Source organism: Schistocerca serialis, chromosome 7, assembly GCF_023864345.2.
Source record: "Schistocerca serialis cubense isolate TAMUIC-IGC-003099 chromosome 7, iqSchSeri2.2, whole genome shotgun sequence".
In the NCBI taxonomy this organism is placed as follows: domain Eukaryota; kingdom Metazoa; phylum Arthropoda; class Insecta; order Orthoptera; family Acrididae; genus Schistocerca; species Schistocerca serialis.
In genome coordinates, this window is record NC_064644.1 from 124036226 (window position 1) to 124060600 (window position 24375).

Consider the following 24375-nt stretch of genomic DNA (forward strand, 5'->3'; position numbering starts at 1 on the left):
TCGTCTTCACTGTTATTTCTCAGTTTACTTTGGAGCCTAGTATTACGTTTTTCACACGCCATTATTGTCACAATATTTCACACGACAACACAGAAAAACACAATTTGAAGAGCAAAAATAAGAGAACACATTAACATAGCACTGAAAATAATATCTCGTTAATTGCAAGCGCAGCTGCGAAATACTTGGTGCAAATCTACATGCATGCCAAAACTGTTTTACTGTACAACAATGAAAGACTGCAACTACAAAGGAGATTCTCTCTACAATTACGCGCTACCAATAAACAAAATCTACGCTAATTACACAAACTACAAGGAAAAAATCAGAAGATTGCAGTGAGGTATCCTCGGCTAAGGGTCGACATATGAAACGTCCCCTTTGAACAATTATACATGACTGTGCTTAACCTGACACACAATATTTTTAGCGCAACGCAATCTGACCATCAAAGATCCCTGCAAAAGAATGGCCCTGAGTAACATTAAACTATACCTTTCAGAAATCACTTACCTCACAAAAATCTTCATTACTCGAACTACTGCAATACAGCGAGCGCCACTACTGCCAGCTAAATAAAAGATTCAAACTACGGAAGGCACTAACTACTGATAGGGATAGTTAGCAAATGAAAGATATTAATAGAGAACAAACAATGTATTTACCTTAATAGTCATAATATATATAGCAGTTCATGACAAATTACAAAACTCCGCCATCTCTCTCCCCACATCCATCACTGCTGGCGGCTCACCTCCAACTGCGCAACGCTACGCGCTGTTCACAGCCAGCTGCCTAACACTACAATGGCGAGTATTACAACAACGCAAAGCAGCCACAGACTGCACACAGCACAGCCAGTGATTTTCATACAGAGGTGGCGTTACCAATTAAAAAACCTAAACAGCCTACTTACAACCATTACCGTTAGTCCACATAGTAGTACAATTGTCGTTACAGGTCCACAGATTACAGCAATGCGCGTCTGTGTATGAGAGGAATGTTGTATCTTTCAATAATTTTCACTTGCAATCAGGAATGTCAGTGTTCTGTTGTTTTTTTTCCAGACGTGCGAGGGTCTTTCCCTGTGTACATTACTCTACTCAATTTTCTGTGAACTGTGGTTCTAACTGTGGACTGAAGAACCGTTTTTGACTAGCATGGGGACCCTGTGGTTGGGCGCCTCTACCAAATGAGAAGTTCTCTGCTGCCGGTCATCCGCGTGGGCTCATCATCAAGCGAACAACTGAAAAGTATCCTATGTTAAACAAAGCTTGTAATTTTCTAGAGTTCCTTGACATTAATGAACTGTTTTTCATAATACTTTATTTGCCGAAAATTATCTAAGTTGGAAATTGATTTACGTAAATATACAAACAATTTTAGTTAATTGTTCTTTGGGTGGGGGTGGGGTATTCCATGACTACCATCTACATCTACGTCTACATCCATACTCCGCAAGCCACCTGGCGGTGTATGGCGGAGGGTTCTTTGAGTACCTCTATCGGTTCTCCCTTCTATTCCACTCTCGTATTGTTCGTGGAAAGAAAGATTGTCGGTATGCTTCTGTGTGGGCTCTAATCTCTCTGATTTTATCCTCACTGGCTCTTCGCGAGATATACGTAGGAGGTAGCAATATACTGCTTGACTCCTTGGTGAAGGTATGTTCTCGAAACTTCAACAAGAGATCGTACCGAGCTACTGAGCGTCTCTCCTGCAGAGTCTTCCACTGGAGTTTATCTATCATCTCCGTAATGCTTTCGCGAGTACGAAATGATCCTGCAACGAAGCGCCCTGCTCTCAACACTATCTGGTACGGATCCCACACTGGTGAGCAATATTCAAGTAGTGGGCGAACAAGTGTACTGTAACCTACTTCATTTGTTTTCGGATTGCATTTCCATAGGATTCTTCCAATGAATCTCAGTCTGGCATCTGCTTTTCTGATGGTGAACTTTATATGATCATTCCATTTTAAATCACTCCCCGATAATTTATGGAATTAACTGCATGCAGTTGCTGACCTGCTATATTGTAGCTAAATGATAAGGAATCTTTCTTTCTATGTATTCGCAGCACATTACACTTGCCTACATTGAGATTCAATTGCCATTCCCTGCACCATGCGTCAATTAGTTGCAGATCCTCCTTTATTTCAGTACAATTTTCCATTGTTATAACCTCTCGATATACCACAGCATCATCCTCAAAAAGCCTCAGTGAACTTCCGATGTTATCCACAAGGTCATTTATGTATATTGTGAATAGCAACTGTCCAACACTCCCCTGCGGCGCACCTGAAATCACTCTTACTTCAGAAGACTTTTCTCCACTGTACACGGTCTAGAACTACTAAGAAAGAATAAACATAAAACTCAAAAGAGGATTTTCTGCGAAGAAATAAAATTGTATATTAAGTTGTCCCGCAGTTGAAAAGCATCTGTGAAGCAATTTGTTCTCTACGGTGAAGAATTACTTAGATACTTTGGAGCAGGCGTTTGGTAAACTATGCAACACAAATAAATATAATAAAGATAGTAAAATATCCATCAATTCACATAAAACTTACACGCTATGTTTCCCCCCCCTTTTTTTTTTGTTTGGAAAAAACACTCCCAAAACTATTGAATCCAAAATACTAACACCGTATTCTCTTTCTGCGATTACTCATCATTATACCTGGATGCTAACTCAGGTTTCCTGGTTAGCAAATGGGAAGTTGTTGCATGCAAAACAGAACGCAAACATCGTCGCTACATCAGCTGACAGTGTATTTATTATATAATTATTATGAAACAATGTGTGTTAAGTGTGTATACAGTGTGCAGTGGGAGTGAGAGATGAATGAACAGTGTTGAACTAGCTTTTTACATTATCAAATATCCTCTTTGCAAAACAGTACTGTACACTAGTGATAAACCGAATGAGGTAGCACCGCTTTAAACAGATTGGTCTTGTATTAGGGAGGGTGAATGCTCCAGCCCTCATCCGGCCACCCTGTTTTAGGTTTCCTGCGGTTTTCCTAAGTTATTTCAGGCAAAAACTGCAATGGTTGTCATTACAAGTTCACGGCCGACTATCTGTCCTTGTCAACTAGACTTGTAATCATGTAAATGCCTGTACATATGAATTACGTTATTTTTGTTGTTCTTAAGGCGTAATACCATGACATAACCAATATCCTTGTAAAAGTGACGTATTAGAAGAAAAATACTACTAGAAGAATACAGAAGACCTTTGACACCGTTCCTCACAAGCGACTTCTAATCAAATTGCGGGCCCATGGAACATCGCCCAAGTTGTGCGACTGGACTCGTGATATTGTGTCAGAAAGATTACAGTAACTGACGAAAGTCATCGAGTAAAACAGAAGTGATATCCAGCTTTTCCCATGTAGTGTTATAGGCCCTCTGCTGTTCCTGACCTACATAAACGACCAACCCTCTTAAATTGTTTGCAGATGATGCTGTGATTTACCAATTTGTAAAGTCATCAGATAATCAGAATCAACTGCCAAATCTTTTAGACACTATATCTGTATGGAGCGAAAAGTGATAATTGACTCTAAATAATGAATAGTGTGAATCCATCCACATGAGTTCTGAAAGAAGTTCGCTAAACTTCGGTTACATGATAAATCACACAAATCTAAAGGCTGTAAATTCAACTAAATACTTAGAGAACACAACTACGAGTAGCTTATGTTGTGGGGAAAGCAAACTAAAGACTGCGATTTATTGGCAGAACAGTTAGAAAGTGGAACAGGTCTACTAAAGAGACTGCATACACTACATTTGAAGGGCTTAGTTCAATAGTGGTACAAGTCCATTACCTCCCCTTTTCTGTCTATAATGCTTCTGAAATTAATGGTTCAAACAAACAGAAAGAAAGGTTCATCTGTAGCAAGAAGCCATATGCTTGCATATTTCTGGTATCTCAACTGCAGATTTTTAACAGCTCATTTAACTTTAGGACTCTGTATCTGAGAATGAACAAAAATGTGGACTTGTACCACTATTGAAATAAGCCCTTCATTTGTACCCCCTCTTCTGGAGTATCGCAGTGCAGTGTGGGATGCGCCTCGGATGGGACTCACGGAGGACATCGAAAAAGTTCAAAGAAGGGCAGCTCGTTTTGTATCATCGCGAAACAGGTATGAGTGTGCCACGGACATGGTACATGATTGGGATGGCAATTTTTAAAACAAAGGCGTTTTTGTTGCGGCAGGATCTTCTCGTAATATTTAAATCACCAGCTATCTGCTCTGATTGTGAAAATATTTTGTCCGTGCTCTCCTACATACGGAGATCATCACTATTAGTTTTCTGCCCTAGGGTAGGTCCTCGCATGTAGCTCTCCATGCGCTCCTGCCATTTGCTGCACTCTTCGCTTTCTCTTAATTGTTTCATATTCTTATACTATCCACAATCTGGTATCTTCTGCGTTCTCTTCTTCTTCTGCCATTCACCGCTCCCTTGCCCGCCCCCGCTAGCTGAGTGGTTCCGGCGTGGTGGCTCAGCGTGTTCGGTCAGAGAGCTGGTTGGCTTCTGTAATAAAAAACTGAGTGGAAGGATCAACAAACGAACTTTAAAGGATTTTATGTGACGTCCGCAACGACCAAACAAGCAGCAGTGGACACAGGAAGATCCCAGCAGAGGGATGGAAACGTCGATCATTTTAGAAGAAATATGACGCGGCCTAATAACCCAGAAGATTTTAACTTCAGTGACAACAGCCACGAAAGCCTGCAGACTTACATAAAACAAAAAAAAGCAGAAAAAAATGTGGTCAGCACGACTGCCAATCCTTAGGGCCCGGGTTCGATTCCCGGCTAGGTCGGAGATTTTCTCCGCTCAGGGACTGGCTTTTGTGTTGCTATAATCATCGTCATTTCATCCCCATCGACGCGCAAGTCGCCGAAGTGGCGTCAAATCGAAAGACTTGCACCACCACCATATCATAGGTCTACTCGACGGAAGGCCCTAGTCACACGACATTTTTTACCGTTCCCTTCTTAGCATCCATCAGCAAAAAGTCTCTTCTCATCCAGTGTCCACGCCAATTTTGTTTCCTCTTTGTGATTACCTTTAAAATTTCTCTCGTTTCCCCCAGTCTTCTCAACACCTCGTTTCTCGCTCTGTCTACTCATTTATCCCTTCCATTCTCCTCCAAATCCCCAGGTGCTTCTATTCTTCTTTCTTCCTCTTTCCTCTGTGTCCATGTTTCAGCTTCGTATAATGCCACGCTCCATATAAAGCAATTCGCTAGCCTCTTCCTTATCTCTCTGTCCATGCACCCACATAGAAGCCTCCTCTTTTTATTAATTGCCTTCTTGGCAATTATTTATTTATTTATTTATTTATTTATGCATTTATTTTACCTGGCAAGATTAGGGCCTTCAGGCCCTCTCTTACACCTAACCAGGCATACTCAGATTCAACAAATTTCAGTGTCTACAGAAAATTAGGACATATAACATGTTATACAGTATTAATGTTAATACTGCACTATAGTGCTTTCATCTCTTTACTACATCTTACGTCATCCGTAATTATACTACCCAAATATTTGAAAGCGCTAACTCGTTCTATATCTACCTGTCCTAATGCTATAGTTGTTATTACATTTGTTGCACTTATCACCGTACATTTTATCTTTTTCTTATTAATTCTCATCCAGAATTACTCACAGGTCTTATTTAATTCTTTTAACATTCCAATCACAGTTTTTTCTCTCTCTGCCAACACCACCATATCATCTGCAAATCGAATACAATCTGTCCTCCTACCACCAACCGGTACTCCTCTTTTTCGTTTCAAACTTTTATGAATAATCATTTTAATTGAATCAACTGTGGGTTCTTGGTGAAACATTGTAAATTAACTAAACAAACACTGTTTTATCTTTATTTCACATTTTATTATTAATATTATTGAACAATCTAGGTTTCAGGTTATAAGCCCAGTTTCAAGTACATTACTGATTCCCAAAGATGATAATGCACAGATAAATACGACGACAAGGCAAGGATAATCTCAACTTCTTAAGGTATCGAACAATAGCTTAATGTAGAGTTACATCAACGGCCATTTTAACAAATTACATACATTATTACACATTCACCAATTGAAATGAAACGTCGTATGGCTAGGGCCTCCCGTTGAGTAGACCGTTCGCGGGGTGCAATTCTTTTCAGTTGACGCCACTTCGGCGACTTGCGCGTCGATTCGGATGAGACGATGATGATGAAGACAACACAACACCCAGTCCCTGAGTGCAGAAAATCTTCGACCCAGCCCGGAATCGAATCCGGTCCCCTTGGCATGACAATCCGTCGCACTGACCACTCAGCCATCGGAGCGGACATTCACCAATTATACCACAGAGTTATGCCTCAGCCAAGATATTTTTAACTACGATGGACTGGGGCCCAAAGTTTTGCTTCTATCCTGGGGTGCGATCTCATCTAAAAGAGGTGAATAATTGAATTGGGTTTGCTCGTTTAATAATAGGTGTCCGCCTGCTTAGCTGGGTGGTAACGTGCTTGCCTCCCATGCACTGGCCCGGATTCGATTCCCGTCCGGGTTGGAGATTTTCTCCGCACGGGGACTGGGTGTTGTGTTGTTCCCCCTGATCATTTCATCCTCATCATCGGCCACAAGTCGCCCAATGTGGCGCCGACTGAAATAAGACTTGCACTTGGCGGCCGAACTGGAATGGAACCTCCCGGCCAACAATGCCATACGCTCATTTCATATAAAAGGTGTGGGGATATACCCAGCTTTTTTTTTAATTTCTAAAATTTCTGATTGGTCGAGTTTGGCTCCCTTTTCCTCTGTGTGCATGACTTGGACAGCTACTGTGTATTTGTGATTGTTGTTCAGGCAATGTTCTGCAAAGGCTGAATCAGCTTCTGTGGTGTTCCTTAAGCCTGGCACAGATTGACCTCCCCGTCTATCCAATGTACCAAGACTGACACTCACGGTATATGATTTATAAACCCTGCTTTTCGTGATAGCTGGTTGTTTGTCTTTCGCATTGAACAAGAAACTACTTATTGTCTGAGGGATATAGAGAAACACAGAGAAACCCTTTGCCTTCAAGATGGTACTGGTGCTATTTGATGTTTTCCCTATAAAAGCTAATCTGCACCCTTTCTTTTCCTGTTTGTCAGTGTTTTTCATTGAGGACAGTAGGGACGTGGCTTGCTTCTTCATCTTTTTATCTAAAATTTTATCAATGATATAGGGATCAGATTCATTATTTGTGGCTATTGTTTTCATTGCGTTAAGTGCCTGGTCAAAGTCTTCTTGTGACATAGGGATAGAAAGGAAACGGTGGATCATGTGATGCAATGCTGCATGTTTGTAGGTTGTAGGATGCTGGGAGGAATCCGGGATGAAAGTGTCAGTGAAGGAATCTTTTCGGCAAATTTTAAATTTATGGTTACTGTCTTCTATCTTTAAGCTAATGTCTAGGAAATTTATGTTGGGGACCCCCAACTCCATGCTGACATTTATGTTCGTGTGCCACTGGTTCATATTTTCCACAATTTTATGGAATTCTCTACTGAAACCTTTCCACATACAAAGAATGTCATCTACATATCTGTACCAATACACAACATGTTTTGCCAGTGGTTCTCTCTTCAGGAAATCAGTCTCCCACTTGTCCATTAACACTTCTGCCAGTAAGAGGGATAAAGGTGAGACCATTGCCAGACCATCTGCTTGTTGATAATAGCTCCCTTGAAAGCAGAAATAATTTTGATTTAAACAACATTCCATTGTACTAACAAGTTATCGTTGCCTTTTCATCATGTTTATCTCTGCACCATCATCTTTGGGAATCATAATGTAATTGATAATGGGCTTATGACCCGAAACCTAGGTTGTGCAATAACATAACAATAAATTGTGAAACAAAGTTAAAAAACAGTGTTTGTTTAGTTAATTTTATAAATAATGTGCTGCAAATGTACATGGTGACAATTATCAAACTATATGAAATAAAAAACGTCGTATCTTCTGAACGGTTTGCGTTAGGACGTTCAAGCTGCACAGTTGGCCGCGGGGCATGATGGGAATTAGTATGCGCGTGATGGTTTGGTTTAACGACGAAGCCCACTTTCATTTGGATAGGTTCGTCAATACGCAAAACTGGCGCATTTGGGGGACTGAAAATCCGCATTTCGCGATCGAGAAGTTGCATGGGGGCTTAATTATTTATGATGAAAATATTTTTAGTAGCTGCAAGTCCGATTACGCTGTTTCGTAAACGGTTGGCCCTGACTAGTATTATTACGCTATCTGACTGCAAAGAACAACAACAAAGAATGAAATGAAATTTTCGTTAACACAATTAATTAATTATGTTATATCCTAGCCAGTAATGCCACCCGAGCCCGCTGCCAAAAGGTTGGCAGCATCAAAGTCCGGACGCCGTCCGCATAAGCAGCGCCAGCGAGACAGGAAATCGCCGCAAGTCTGCGCGCGCCACCGCTGGCTTCTGGGTTCTTAAGCGCTGGAGTCGCGAGCGCTAGGACAGTTCTGTATTCGCCGCTCAGTTGTATACTCGCCACCGAATTGTGTACTTGCTAGTCAGTTGTGTGTTCATCGCAGCAGAGTTGTTGTTTGTCGTCAGCCGACGCTGACCTAGCCGCTCCGACTCGAACTAGACAGATTTCTGTAGACACGGAGTTCACTACTGTGTTTCTGTATCTTCGTAATAAAGATAAGTACCGACTTTTATTTAATCAGAGTGTTTGGGTTTTCATCTTTCTGTTCACTGTTCCAGCGGACCGGTCGGCCCGCTATTAAAAGTGTGGCGGTGACTTCGTAAGCCGTTTCTACAGCGAATTGTTTGTCGCTACGAACACCGCCACAAAAAATTAAGTCCCCAGCAACTATAAAACCTACAAAACCAAAGCACAAGTATAACTGTTCTGTGTGTGGAAGTATGACTCAATGTACACATCTGGCACGGTTCTTCTTCAATAAGACAAGAAATTTCAAATACCATTTATACTGAAGTGATAAAAAAATAGAAATACTATAATTGCTCAAGAAAACCAGGATTACACTCTAATACAAGAACACAAGCCAGATGCTTTGTTGACTGAACCTGTGATGACGCATTATTTAGGACATTGAAATAATGAGAAAAAAAAGAAAAGTAGTTTGTTACCTTAATTTATATTGATGAAAAGCACTCTAAACATTACAATCTCTCCACTCCGACTCGCTAGCACTGCCTACTAGCACATCTCAACAAACACTCTACTACGAGCTCTCCCCAAGAACTGACTACCACGAGTCCTCGACAGGCACTGACTTCTACGAGTTCTTAACAAGCACTGTGGAGGCGGCTGAATAATACTCTTTGGCGCAAACTCTGGCGCAGTGGCTCAGTGTAGCCACCTTTCAAAGTCTCTTTACCCTCCATGAGTGACTGTGTGGTGCGCAATGTCCAGTCACGGGGTGATCAGGGCGATATTCCTTGATGGCACGCAGACTACCGAACGGTACGTGAACGTTTTGGAAGATGATTTCATCTACATTATCCAAAGTGAACCCGATTTAGACAAGATGTGTTCCATGCTAGGCGGAGTTCGACCCCATGATGTCTTCGAGGAGCACTTTGGGGAACGCATTTTGGATCTGGGGTGCCCAGAAGCCAGTGGCATGGGCCTCGATTCGGTGCCATGTACTACAGATCTGAACACATGCGACTCCTTTTTGTGGGGCTATATTAAGACATGGTTGTACAGCAATAACCCCAATACCATTGCTGAGCTAAAAACTGACATACAGGAGATCATCGACAGCATCGATGTTCGACATTTTAGCGGGTCATACAGAAGTTATAGCTAACACTTGGTTCTAGAATCATGAAAGAAGGTTGTATACATGGAAGAACCCTGGAGATACTAAAAGGTTTCAGATAGATTATATAATGGTAAGACAGATATTTAGGAACCAGGTTTTAAATTGTAAGACATTTCCAGGGGCAGATGTGGACTCTGACCACAATCTATTGGTTATGAACTGTAGATTAAAACTGAAGAAACTGCAAAAAGGTGGGAATTTAAGGAGATGGGACCTGGATAAACTGAAAGAACCAGAGGTTGTACAGAGATTCAGGGAGAGCATAAGGGAACAATTGACAGGAATGGGGGAAAGAAATACAGTGAGAGAAGAATGGGTAGCTTTGAAGAATGAAATAGTGAAGGCAGCAGGGGATCAAGTAGGTAAAAAGACGAGGGCTAGTAGAAATCCTTGGGTAACAGAAGAAATATTGAATTTAATTGATGAAAGGAGAAAATACAAAAATACAGTAAGTGAAGCAGGCAAAAAGGAATACAAACGTCTCAAAAATGAGATCGACAGGAAGTGCAAAATGGCTAAGCAGGAATGGCTAGAGGACAAATGTAAGGATGTAGAGGCTTATCTCACTAGGGGTAAGATAGATACTGCCTACAGGAAAATTAAAGAGACCTTTGGAGATAAGAGTACCACTTGTATGAACATCGAGAGCTCAGATGGAAACCCAGTTCTAAGCAAAGAAGGGAAAGCAGAAAGGTGCTAGGAGTATATAGAGGGTCTATACAAGGGCGATGTACTTGAGGACAATATTATGGAAATGGAAGAGGATGTAGATGAAGATGAAATAGGAGATATGATACTGCGTGAAGAGATTGACAGAGCACTGAAAAACCTAAGCCGAAACAATGCCCCGGGAGTAGACAACATTCCATTAGAACTACTGACGGCCTTGGGAGAGACAGTCCTGACAAAACTCTACTATCTGGTGAGCAAGATGTATGAGACAGGCGAAATTGCCTCAGACTTCAAGAAGAATACAATAATTCCGATCCCAAAGAAAGCAGGTGTTGACAGATGTGAAAATTACCGAACTATCAGTTTAATAAGTCACAGCTGCAAAATACTAACGCGAATTCTTTACAGACGAATGGAAAAACTGGTAGAAGCCGACCTCGGGGAAGATCAGTTTGGATTCCGTAGAAATGTTGGAATACGTGAGGCAATACTGACCCTACGACTTATCTGAGAAGAAAGATTAAGGAAAGGCAAACCTACGTTTCTAGCATTTGTAGACTTAGAGAAAGCTTTTGACAATGTTGACTGGAATACCCTCTTTCAAATTCTGAAGGTGGCAGGGGTAAAATACAGGGAGCGAAAGGCTATTTACAATTTGTACAGAAAAACCAGATGGTAATGAAAGGGAAGCAGTGGTTGGGAAGGGAGTAAGACAGGGTTGTAGCCTCTCCCCGATGTTATTCAATCTTTATATTGACAAGCAGTAAAGGAAACAAAAGGAAAGTTCGGAATAGGTATTAAAATCCATGGAGAAGAAATAAAAACTTTGAGGTTCGCCGATGACATTGTAATTCTGTCAGAGACAGCAAAGGGCTTGGAAGAGCAGTTGAACGGAATGGATAGTGTCTTGAAATGAGGATATAAGATGAACATCAACAAAAGCGAAACGAGGTTAATGGAATGTAGTCGAATTAAGTCGGGTGATGCTGAGGGAATTAGATTAGGAAATGAGACACTTAAAGTAATAAAGGAGTTTTGCTATTTGGGGAGCAAAATAACTGATGATGGTCGAAGTAGAGAAGATATAAAATGTAGACTGGCAATGGCAAGGAAAGCTTCTCTGAAGAAGAGAAATTTGTTAACATCGAGTATAGATTTAAGTGTCAGGAAGTCGTTCCTGAAAGTATTCGTATGGAAGTGAAACGTGAACGATAAATAGTTTGGACAAGAAGAGAATAGAAGCTTTCGAAATGTGGTGCTACAGAAGAATGCTGAAGATTAGATGGGTAGATCACATAACTAATGAGGAGGTATTGAATAGAATTGGGGAGAAGTGTTTGTGGCACAAATTGTCAAGAAGAAGGGATCGGTTGGTAGGACATGTTCTGAGGCAGCAAGGGATCACCAATTTAGTATTGGAGGGCAGCGTGGAGGGTAAAAATCGTAGAGGGAGACCAAGAGATGAGTACACTAAGCAGATTCAGAAGGCTGCAGTAGGTACTGGGAGATGATGAAGCTTGCACAGGATAGAGTAGGATGGAGAGCTGCATCAAACCAGTCTCAGGACTGAAGACCACAACAACAACAACATACAGATGTTCCCTACTCGTCTGTGGCACAACATTGCCAATCATGGCAGGCATATCGAACACGTCATAACTTAAATCCGAGTATCTGTAATGACGTTTACATGTTGAATAAAGTGTGTGCACGCCGTAGTTTGTAACTTGGTTCAAATGGCTCTAAGCACTATGGGACTTAACATCTGAGGTCATCAGTCCCCTAGACTTAGAGGTACTTAAACCTAACTAACCTAAAGACATCACACGCATCCAAGCCCGAGGCAGGATTCGAACCTGCAACCGTAGCAGCAGCGCGGTTCCGGACTGAAGCGCCTAGAACCGCTCGGTCACAGCGGCTGGTAGCTTGTAACTAATCTACGGTTTTTTTCATATAGTTCAGTAATTGACATGCTGCATGTTAAACAATTGTGCTTTCCTCCGTCATCTCAATCCCAATCTGTAGGTTTCTTTTCTGTTGTAGGTACAGGTTTTTAATCAGCCTTCTATCCCTTCAGTCGACACCATTCTTCCTTAGAACGATAATTTAATCCACTGTACTGTATAAAAGGGTTTCTCTAAGTCAATGGAAACAGTGCAAGCTCCTCTTCCTCTTTCAAAGTATCTGTCACCTATACTTCTCAGTAGTCCAATACCATCTCTTGCACATTCCCCTTTTGTAAATCCATAATATTCCTCTGCAAACCATCTCTTACACATTCTCGTTTTGTAAATCCATACTGTTCGCCTGCAATACTTTTTTCAAGTATTCCGCTAAGTCTTGTATTTATTACGCGTAGTGGAGCTTTTTATGCATGAGAAATCAATCTTATGGTTGTAAACGAAGAGAGAAATGATCGTCATAATAAACTAAGAGAAATCAGAGTTCGCGCAGAAAGATTTTAGTGCTCGTTTTTCCCACTCGCCGTCAGAGAGTGTAACGATAGAGAAATAGCTTGATGGCGGTTCGATGAACCCTCTGCCAGGCACTTAATTGTGAACTGCAGAGTAATTATGGAGACGTAGACGTAGGATGTACTGCCACTACATGAGGCTCTTAAACTCTCCCACCCGCCGCACCCTCCCTCCCACCCCACCCTTAGATATGTGTTTTGTCGGTCGGCGGCACCTTTAGGGAGTTCCTCTGTCGGCGGCGAAGAAGCGATCGCGCGACACACAGAGAAATGAGCGGGCGTGCTGCGGGCAGAGCAACGGCCGCGAGGAATGTGCGAGGCTGGCCGCATGAGTCAGGTCAGGCCGACGCAGCGCCTCGGAAGTGGACAAAGGACGGCGACACGGACCTGCCGCCGCACGCCACCCACCATCCCGCCTCCTCCACCGTCTGGAGAGCGGTAATGGGGTCAGGACACACACGGTCCATCTGGCTCATGCCGCCTCTCACTGAAGCAGCAGGCCGACTAGTGACAACAACAATGACGAACAAAGTTCGGGGTTTAACGTCCTGTCTACAACAAGGTAATTAGAGACAGACCATACATTAAGGGGACAAGCTCGGAGGAAATCGGCCGTTTCATTTCAAGGGACCCATTCAATCGCACTCATCGTAAGCGATTTAGGGAAATCGAGCAAAACAAGGCGGGATCGGGATTTGAACCTCCTTTGTAGAGCAGTGGTGCCTGCGGGCCGCATTCGGCCCGAATCACGTATTCGTGCGGCCCGCGGTTTTCCAACCGTATCTATACACATAAAAATTGACTGCCGTATATATGAAATATCGTCACCTGATCACGGATTGACCGATTTGGCTTATTTCTTTTTTGTTGTGTTCGTAATTGCAGGGCAAAGTTTGTATCGAAGAAAATTTTTGGAAAATCCACCGGAAAAGTCGGAAACTTTGATCATATTTTTGAATGAAAATCGCAATGAAAGACATGTGACGGTGCGTTTGATAGTTCTATTGTTACATATTTTCATAACAAATAAAACTGTGGCGTTCAGTCTGATAGTTCTGCTGTCGCATGTTTTCACAACAACAAAGTCAAAATTAAATATTGACATACTGCGGAAAAGAATACAACTGAAAGCTATTTTCCAGTGCGTTATCGGTGGTGATCTTTGAGATGTTGTAAGACCGAACTGATGGTAGCTCGTCGTAATGTGATGTGTTGCAAACGTTCAACTGATTTCAGTTCGTGGTTTAGGTCTTTGGGAAAAAAAGTGCCTCTATTGAGGCTCGTGATACTGCGCGGCGTAAGCCAACTACATAATCGTCGATCAGTGAGACTTGAAGAAGAGCGTAGACAGCGTATGAAGGCAAATCGAATGAGCGCAATCCATTATGACTCCGGGTTAATAAATTCGTGATCTTACTGACTGTTTTGTTTCAATTTACTAAAATTCACGGAAAGATTCATTTGGATGAGTCCTTTGCCGACCAACTACACTACTGGGCATTAAAATTGCAACACCACGAAGATGACGTGCTACAGACGCGAAATTTAATCGACAGGAAGAAGATGCTGTGATATGCAAATGATTAGCTTTTCAGAGAACTCACTCAAGGTTGGCGCCGGTGGCGACACCTACAACGTGCTGACATGAGGAAAGTTCCCAACCGATTTCTCATACACAAACAGCAGTTGACCGGCGTTGCCTGGTGAAACGTTGTTGTGATGCCTCGTGTAAGGAGGAGAAATGCGTACCATCACGTTTCCGACTTTGATAAAGGTCGGATTGTAGGCTGTCGCGATTGCGGTTTATCGTATCGCGACATTGCTGCTCACGTTGGTCGAGATCCAATGACTATTAGCAGAATATGGAATCGGTGGGTTCAGGAGAATAATATGGTACGCCGTGCTGGATCCCAACGGCCTCGTATCAATAGCAGTCGAGATGACAGGCATCTTATCCACATGGCCGTAACAGATCATGCAGCCATGTCTCGATCCCTGAGTCAACAGATGGGGACGTTTGCAAGACAACAACCATCTGCACGAACAGTTCGACGACGTTTGCAGCAGCACGGACTATCAGCTCGGAGACCATGGCTGCGGTTACCCTTGACGCTGCATCACAGACATGAGCGCCTGCGATGGTATATTCAACGACTAACCTGGGTGCACGAATGGCAAAACGTCATTTTTTCGGATGAATCCAGGTTCTGTTTACAGCATCATGATGGTCGCATCCGTGTTTGGCGACATCGCGGTGAACGCACATTGGAAGCGTGTATTCGTCATCGCCATACTGGCGTATCACCCGGCGTGATGGTATGGGGTGCCATTGGTTACACGTCTCTGTCACCTCTTGTTCGCATTGACGGCACTTTGAACAGTGGACGTTACATTTCAGATGAGTTACGACCCGTGGCTCTACCCTTCATTCGATCCCTGCGAAACCCTACATTTCAGCAGGATAATGCACGACCGCGTGTTGCAGGTCGTGTACGGTCCTTCCAAGATACAGAAAATGTTCGACTGCAGCCCTGGCCAGCACATTCTCCAGATCTCTCACCAGTTTAAAACGTCTGGTGAATGGTGGCCGAGCAACTGGCTTGTCACAATACGCTAGTCACTACTCTTGATGAACTGTGGTATCGTGTTGAAGCTGCATGGGCAGCTGTATCTGTACACGCCATCCAAGCTCTGTTTGACTCAATGCCCAGGCGTATCAAGGCCGTTATTATGGCCAGAGCTGGTTGTTCTGGGTACTGATTTCTCAGGATCTATGCACCCAAATTGCGTGAAAATGTAACCACGTGTCAGTTCTAGTATAATATTTTTGTCCAGTGAATACCCGTTTATCATCTGCGTTTCTTCTTGGTGTAGCAATCTTAATGGCCAGTAGTGTATAAAAATTAACTGCCGTATATATGAAAGATTGTCACCTCATTACGGATTTACCGATTTGGCAGATTTTTTTTTTTTTTTGGTTGTGTTCGTAATTGCCAGGACAAAGTTTGTATCAAAGAAAATTTTTGGAAAATCCACCGGAAAAGAAGGAAATTTTGATGGTATTTTTGAATGAAAATTGCAATGAAAGAAATGTGACGGTCCGTTTGATAGTTCTATTGTGACATTTCATAACAAATAAGACTGTGAAGTTCAGCCTGACAGTTCTGCTGTCGCATGTTTTCGCAACAACAGCGAAGTCCGAATTAAATATTGACATACTGCGGAAAAGAATACAACTGAAAGCGATGTTCCAGTGCGTTATCGGTGGTGATCTTTGACGTGTTGTAAGACCGAACTGATGGTAGCTCGTCGTAATGTGGTGTGTTGCAAACATTCAATTTATTTCAGTTCCTAGTTTATGTCTTTGGGAAAAAAATGCCTCCAGTGGGACTCGTAATACCGTGCGGCGAACGCGCGTCGTAAGCCAACTACATAATCGTCGATCAGTGAGACTTGACCAAGAGCGTAGACAGCGTATGAAGGCAAATCGAATGAGAATTTTTCAAGCGCAATCCATTATGACTCCGGGTTAATAAATTCGTGAACTTACAGACTGTTTTGTTTCAATTTACTAAATTTCACGGAAAGATTCATTTGGATGAGTCCTTTGCCGACCAACTAAATGTGTGACTGTCAGACAACGCACAGCCATTTAGAATGATAATAAATAACGTCAGAGAGAGAGGGGAGGATGTGATGGACGGAGAAAGCCGAGATAATGAATATAAAAAAGGGAAAGGGGTATATTGATAGAGATGTAGACATTCATGCAGTGAACACCTTCTATTAAACCGCCTGCGAGAAAAAATATGCTAAGCTGTGCTGTGAAAATGTGTGCTTTTGTTTTCCTTTCAGTAGCAATTTTAACAGAAAAGAGGAAATTTGTGTTTATAGCTAACCTTATAATCCCACCGTTCGTAGATTAAAGGTACTATCGTCACAGTTCGAGCAGCTGGAAAGGTCTCTCTCATACCTCGTGTACTAATGAGTCCAACCAATCTACCCATTCATTTTGAATTCCAATCGAGGTTCCATTTAGAATGATAGTAAATAACGTCAGAGAGAGGGCGGAGAATGTCATGGACGGAGAAAGGGCGAGGAAATGAATATAAAGGGATAGGTGAATATTGATACAGTGATGAGGGAAATGGATAGAGGGAGTGTGTGACAAGAGATGTGTAGGAAGAGGGGGAGAAGGTGATAGATATGTATAGGGTGGAGGAGGAGGAGGAGGAGGAGGAGGAGATGGAAAAGGGGAAGGGAGAGGAGGAGATTAGAACGTATATCAAATTCCCATACACATTTACCCGGATTCGCTAGTTTTACAATATCCGTCTAGCAACCAATAGCTGAGTCGAAACACATCAACCATCATTGAGCGCGTCCTAAATGTAGTTTTCCTGCTCAGTGATAAACAAAAATACTCAGAGAGGTAGTAATATTTTAAGATATGCTTAATTTTAATTTTATTGGCGAATTCGACCGTGAGTTAGGTAAAGTCGGGTGCTTACCGCAGAGGCAGAGGGCTAATTAGCGGCCACTCTGGGTTTAGAGGATGTGAAGTGGGGACAACTCAAGGGAGTGTGCGACTCGTGCCGATCAGCTGCTATGGCACAGATTTCAAGCCGAAGTAACATGGTTTTATGAATGCGCGTTACAGAGACGGCCATCTGCAAAATGCGGTTCATATTTTTAGAAAGAAATATGAAATTACACTCCTGGAAATTGAAATAAGAACACCGTGAATTCATTGTCCCAGGAAGGGGAAACTTTATTGACACATTCCTGGGGTCAGATACATCACATGATCACACTGACAGAACCACAGGCACATAGACACAGGCAACAGAGCATGCACAATGTCGGCACTAGTACAGTGTATATCCACCTTTCACAGCAATGCAGGCTGCTATTCTCCCATGGAGACGATCGTAGAGATGCTGGATGTAGTCCTGTGGAACGGCTTGCCATGCCATTTCCACCTGGCGCCTCAGTTGGACCAGCGTTCGTGCTGGACGTGCAGACCGCGTGAGACGACGCTTCATCCAGTCCCAAACATGCTCAATGGGGGACAGATCCGGAGATCTTGCTGGCCAGGGTAGTTGACTTGCACCTTCTAGAGCACGTTGAGTGGCACGGGATACATGCGGACGTGCATTGTCCTGTTGGAACAGCAAGTTCCCTTGCCGGTCTAGGAATGGTAGAACAATGGGTTCGATGACGGTTTGGATGTACCGTGTACTATTCAGTGTCCCCTCGACGATCACCAGTGGTGTACGGCCAGTGTAGGAGATCGCTCCCCACACCATGATGCCGGGTGTTGGCCCTGTGTGCCTCGGTCGTATGCAGTCCTGATTGTGGCGCTCACCTGCACGGCGCCAAACACGCATACGACCATCATTGGCACCAAGGCAGAAGCGACTCTCATCGCTGAAGACGACACGTCTCCATTCGTCCCTCCATTCACGCCTGTCGCGACACCACTGGAGGCGGGCTGCACGATGTTGGGGCGTGAGCGGAAGACGGCCTAACGGTGTGCGGGACCGTAGCCCAGCTTCATGGAGACGGTTGCGAATGGTCCTCGCCGATACCCCAGGAGCAACAGTGTCCCTAATTTGCTGGGAAGTGGCGGTGCGGTCCCCTACGGCACTGCGTAGGATCCTACGGTCTTGGCGTGCATCCGTGCGTCGCTGCGGTCCGGTCCTAGGTCGACGGGCACGTGCACCTTCCGCCGACCACTGGCGACAACATCGATGTACTGTGGAGACCTCACGCCCCACGTGTTGAGCAATTCGGCGGTACGTCCACCCGGCCTCCCGCATGCCCACTATACGCCCTCGCTCAAAGTCCGTCAACTGCACATACGGTTCACGTCCACGCTGTCGCGGCATGCTACCAGTGTTAAAGACTGCGATGGAGCTCCGTATGCCACGGCAAACTGGCTGACACTGACGGCGGCGGTGCACAAATGCTGCGCAGCTAGCGCCATTCGACGGCCAACACCGCGGTTCCTGGTGTGTCCGCTGTGCCGTGCGTGTGATCATTGCTTGTACAGCCCTCTCGCAGTGTCCGGAGCAAGTATGGTGGGTCTGACACACCGGTGTCAATGTGTTCTTTTTTCCATTTCCAGGAGTGTAAATTAAGACTGTTGTAGCACAACGCAAAGAGTAGGGGAAAAATGATGTGCGAAACATTTATTGAGAACTTTAATTATTTCTCGCTGATTGTTGGGCACAAAATACATGTTATTTTAAGAGAATCGTATAAATTGATTTACTGAAAGCTGTGTCATCGGCAGCAACAACCTTTCCTCACTTTCCTGAGGCTAAATGGATTCTGCGATAAAAATAAGTTGAGTATCTTTTGGAGGTGATTCACTCATGGCGCCAGTTTTCGGGATTGTTAAAAGATGTGAAGTATTACTCAGAAAGAATGGACCTAAACAAACGGTAATCGGAAGGGGCGATGGCGGGTGGGGTACAACATCCCATCGAAGTCCCTTCGAGGTTGCCTGGTCGTATGCGTGTTTGGCGCCGTGCAGGTGAGCGCCACAATCAGGACTGCATACGACCGAGGCACACAGGGCCAACACCCGGCATCATGGTGTGGGGAGCGATCTCCTACACTGGCCGTACACCACTGGTGATCGTCGAGGGGACACTGAATAGTGCACGGTACATCCAAACCGTCATCGAACCCATCGTTCTACCATTCCTAGACCGGCAAGGGAACTTGCTGTTCCAACAGGACAATGCACGTCCGCATGTATCCCGTGCCACCCAACGTGCTCTAGAAGGTGTAAGTCAACTACCCTGGCCAGCAAGATCTCCGGATCTGTCCCCCATTGAGCATGTTTGGGACTGGATGAAGCGTCGTCTCACGCGGTCTGCACGTCCAGCACGAACGCTGGTCCAACTGAGGCGCCAGGTGGAAATGGCATGGCAAGCCGTTCCACAGGACTACATCCAGCATCTCTACGATCGCCTCCATGGGAGAATAGCAGCCTGCATTGCTGCGAAAGGTGGATATACACTGTACTAGTGCCGACATTGTGCATGCTCTGTTGCCTGTGTCTATGTGCCTGTGGTTCTGTCAGTGTGATCATGTGATGTATCTGACCCCAGGAATGTGTCAATAAAGTTTCCCCTTCCTGGGACAATGAATTCACGGTGTTCTGATGTCAATTTCCAGGAGTGTATAAACTATGTTAATGTTATGAAAGAATGTTACGAAAACCAGTAAAGAAGGTAATCAGAGCTTTTCAGTTGTGGTGTTACTAAAGGAAATTGAAAATTTAGTGGGCTGATAAGAAGTTTGATGGTTCCCCGCGGTATCGGTGAAGAAAGGAATATGTGGTAAATGCTAAAGCCGCTGGTCGGAGTGGCTGAGCGGTTCTAGGGGCTACAGTCTGGAACCGAGCGACCGCTACGGTCGCAGGTTCGATCCTGCCTCGGGCATGGATGTGTGTGATGTCCTTAGGTTTGTTAGGTTTAATTAGTTCTAAGTTCTAGGCGACTGACGACCTCAGAAGTTAAGTCGCATAGTGCTCAGAGCCATTTTTTTTTTTTTTTTTTTTTGTGCAAAAGCCGTTGTCACACAGACTGTGCCAAATTTCCGACGCCATAGCGCCGAAAAAGCCTGTTGGGGAGACTTCACAGACGTGTCGAGCGATATCAAACATGACAGAACGTGCGTTTGAACATAGACCGATGAGATGGAAGAATGCCGCCCACGTCACATTTGTGTCATCTTCTTTCGGTACAAAGTCGGGAGACGCCGTGCTGACTTTCGGTACAGAGTCGGGAGACGCCGTGTAGGCTTTCCGTTGAAGTCCATATTTGGTTGGTTTTATATCATAACTTATGTCCTGTGAATATATGCCGTTTCAAAGCATCAGCAAACGGATCTCTTGAAAACAGTCTTTTATTGGTAAGATCTGTTGAGATGAAATGACGAGAAACTTCACATTGATGGTTAAAGAATTTTCGGGTTGTATAAAAGTATGCCGTTTCAAGACAAAGCCACGATGAAGATTCATCAGAAACACGTTTTGCTAGGTACGATTTGTTGTAATTAAATGTCATTTAATAATCTGCGATTAAAGCCCTCAGAAGATGGTAATATAGAAGACCGCTGGTTACAGAACTGCAGGGTAGGGTAATGAATAGAAGTGCAGAATTGCAAAGTGATGTGAGGTGTGTTGCAGGTTCGCGCCTCATTACACTAGCATTTTTTTATCACCTCCGTATTTTCTAATAGATTCTGAGACTTTCTTATTAATTTAATACAAGAATATTCTACAATATTCGAGCCGTCCGGGGTGGCCGAGCGGTTCTAGGCGCTACAGTCTGGAACTGCGCAACCGCTACAGTCGCAGGTTCGAATCCTGCCTCGGGCATGGATGTGTGTGATGTCCTTAGGTTAGTTAGGTTTAAGTAGTTCTAAGTTCTAGGGGAGTGATGACCTCAGAAGTAAAGTCCCATAGTGCTCAGAGCCATTTGAACCATTTTTAGTTTTTTACAATATTCGATGTTATGTAAATATTAGATTGGAGCATAAGTTCGTAGCGTTTTATTTTGCATGTTGTTATTCCGGTTGCTATGGGTTTATTTAACGATTATCATTTTTTATTTGTAGTTCACTGTTACTATTTGAGTTCACATGTTGTCATTTTGTCATTTGGACGTAGTGAGTGGAGCGACTTAACCAGAAGAAGGGACAGCTTATAGGGCAGCAAGGAACAGTTTCCATGGCACTAGAGGAAGCTGTAGAGGGCGAAAATTGTGTGGGAGCCAGAAATAGAGATACGCACAAGTAGTTGGTGCTAGTAACTGAGGACGTTTTGTCATTTTGTCATTTAGACATAGTGAGTGGAGCGACTTAACCAGAAGAAGGGACAGCTTATAGGACAGCAAGGAACAGTTTCTATGGCACTAGAGGAAGCTGTAGAGGACGAAAATTGTGTGGGAGCTAGAAATAGAGATACGCACAAGTAGTTAGTGCCAGTAACAGAGGACGTTGAGTGTGTTTCCTTGAGATGAAACATCCGGCAGAAGATAGGAAATTGTGGTCATTCAGAAGACTGAGATGAAAAAAAGGTGAGATTTCCAGAGTGCCGTACAAGATGAAGGAAGCGGACGGAAGAATTTTTGTAAATGACCTTTTACTTCGGTGAATTACACTGCCTGACCACAAAAGTGAAGCTCCCCAGAGAGGAGGAGGAGTCGAAATGAGCTTCACTGGTTGAGAAGTTACGTGATATTATTTCAGTGATTGCAATATCGAGTAAAATGTACAACGAACTTGGGAGTATGAGCCCACTTATCTGTACGAAGTTGCACAGTGTCTGGCCTGGATGGATGTACTGATTCGGTTGTGAGGAGTGTCATAAAACTGTTGTAGCCTCTCCTGGGGCAACCTGACCAGCAGCTTTTGTAGTTGGTCCTTGATTTCCTGGATACCGGCGCTGATGCACGAGCTGGTCCCACGCATGTTCTACTGGGGAGAGGTCTGGAGATCTTGCTGCCCAGAGGAGTTCCTCAACACCGACCAGACAGTTCACAGAGACAGGGGCCGTGTGTGGACGAGAATTGTTCTGTTGAAAAATGGTACTGTGATACTGTAGCGTGAGAGGTAAGACATGAAGACTCAAGACGTCCGTGACATACTGTTGTGCCATCAGGGTTTCCTCAATCGCTGCCAACAGAGACCTGAAGTCTTACCTGACCGCTCCACACACCCTGACGCCAGGACCAACATCGCTGTACCTCGGGAGAATGAGACTTACCGCAGGTCATCGCCATTCATCACTAAACACGATGCGACGCCATTCATCAGCAGTCCAACGGTGCTCTTCATGGCACTACTCCAAACACAGACATTCCTTTGCGGTATTAACGGCAACCTAAGGTTGGAACAATAATTCCGTAATCCGGCTCTTAGTCCGTGACCAATGGTGAGTCTTGATACAAAATGTTGAAGGGATTACATTCCTTGTTCCCGAATAGCAGGCACAAACGTGAAGCGGTTACGTATGATGTGCTTGGTGCGCCCTACGGTAGCCCCCCCCCCCCCCGGCCCCCCTTGCGGTCGTCAGAAGTGGTCGACTGGATGCTTGACGCCTATGGCTGCCATCACGTCCCATGCAGTCCACCAACGGGCCACTGCCACACCCGAATGCTCCACAGATATGAATATTGCACGATTCAACCAGCAGGCCACATGAAGCCTACAACGAGGGCCATTTCAAACGCTTTTAGATGTGGATAGTGCTGTCTCGCACGAGTATGCAGTATCTCCATGTCTTTTACAGTAATGGATCAATGTCTTATGCTGATTGGACCCCTTAATACCTTATCACGCCCGGTAACAAAACTAACCACGACCAACACTAAAATGTGCGTGAAATCTTATGTGACTTAACTGCTAAGGTCATCAGTCCCTTAGCTTACACACTACTTAACCTAAATTATCCTAAGGACAAAAACACACACCCATGCCCGAGGGAGGACTCGAACCTCCGCCGGGACCAGCCGCACGGTCCATGACTGCAGCACCTGAGACCGCTCGGCTAATCCCGCGCGGCTCGACCAACACTAATTCACTCTGATGGCCGTTCTACTTGTCACAGAGAATTGAAATTCTAATCTTTTACATGACTACCTACTGATGTTGGGTGCGTGGACGAAGTTACACTGGCGTCCGACCATGTCTTCTGAAGGTTTCACTTTTTTTTGTCAGACAGCGTACATTTCCTTATGATTCTTCCAGTTAATAGCTTATCAGTCTGTTATCTGACTTCTTCTTAGATCGTTCGGATGGATACTCTACTTGGCGATTGTCTCTGACTGCATTGCTTGACCGAGCTAGGTGGCTCAAAAGTAAATTCACATTCAGGAGAATAGCGGGTTAAATTTCCGTGTGTCCATGTATTATTTATTCCGTGATTCCCTGTATCACTCAAGGATAATGCTGGGATAGACACTATGAAAGATCAGGAGTCCCTTTCTTTACTCCCTGTCGAGCTTGTGATGCGTCTCTATAACTTCCTTTAGATGGGCTTTATACACAATCTTCCTTTTTTTAAAAGCTTCTCTGGCAGAGGCGTAAGCTAACATTATCGGGTGCCAATCCCTCTTTACACACGTTGAATTAACTTTAGTCATATTGAGAAGCCCTTGCTAGTTTCTACACCAATGCCGGCCAGGTTTTTATGTTTCCTATATGGTATTTGGAGAGGCCGAGCCGGATGACCCAGCGCTTAAGTCACTGGAATCATGTTGTAGAGGGGCGTGGTTCAAATCAGCACTGGTCTTTCTCATTTGTATTTCCCGTAGTTTATTT